At 37.2% G+C, this 578-nt stretch overlaps 1 non-coding gene across 1 annotated transcript; it reads right to left on the bottom strand.

Annotated features, from left to right (window-relative positions):
* Positions 1-473: 473 nt before the first annotated feature.
* LOC111722717 lies at positions 474-578 on the bottom strand. Its single transcript, XR_002771417.1, has one exon. It is a non-coding gene; the product is annotated as a U6 spliceosomal RNA (small nuclear RNA).

The raw sequence follows: 578 nt of genomic DNA, 5'->3' as shown, positions 1-578 counted from the left end.
AGTGTTAAGTTTTGCATGGGAGCAAATAGCATTTAAAAAAACAATGAAAGAGCTTGTAAAACCACATGAAGGATTAAAAAAAGTCACTTCCAACATCATGGAAATTGGATTTGGGACATATGCTTGAAGGATGTGTAGGATTTTAAATGTGGAGACGGCAAGAAAACACATTCCAGAGAGGATAAACTTATCAAGGGCAATGATCAAGAGATAATAAACAAGAAAAGGTTAGGAAATTGAAAGTTTTAGAATATGACCGAAAGGGGCAGTTTTCATTGGGAGGGGCTGTGAGAGAAGATGAAATGTTACCTTGAGGCTCTTGTTAGTGTAAGGAGACTGCACAGAGCCCAGCTCGGACTTCCTTCCAGACAAAGAGAAAACCTGGCAGGACATTGTTCATCTTTACCATAAACAACATTTGAAATGTCTTTTTTTTTATTTTGAATACATACATGTTTATAAAACTAAGAGACAAAAATATGGAATGCTTCACGAATTTGCGTGTCATCCTTGCATAGGGGCCATGCTCATCTTCTCTGTATTGTTCTAATTTAGTATATGTGCTGCCGAAGCAAGCA

Source organism: Otolemur garnettii, unplaced genomic scaffold (assembly GCF_000181295.1).
Source record: "Otolemur garnettii isolate 467f Iridium unplaced genomic scaffold, OtoGar3 scaffold00327, whole genome shotgun sequence".
In the NCBI taxonomy this organism is placed as follows: domain Eukaryota; kingdom Metazoa; phylum Chordata; class Mammalia; order Primates; family Galagidae; genus Otolemur; species Otolemur garnettii.
Note: the sequence above shows the minus strand (reverse complement) of the source record. Positions and strands in the feature narration are given on the sequence as shown.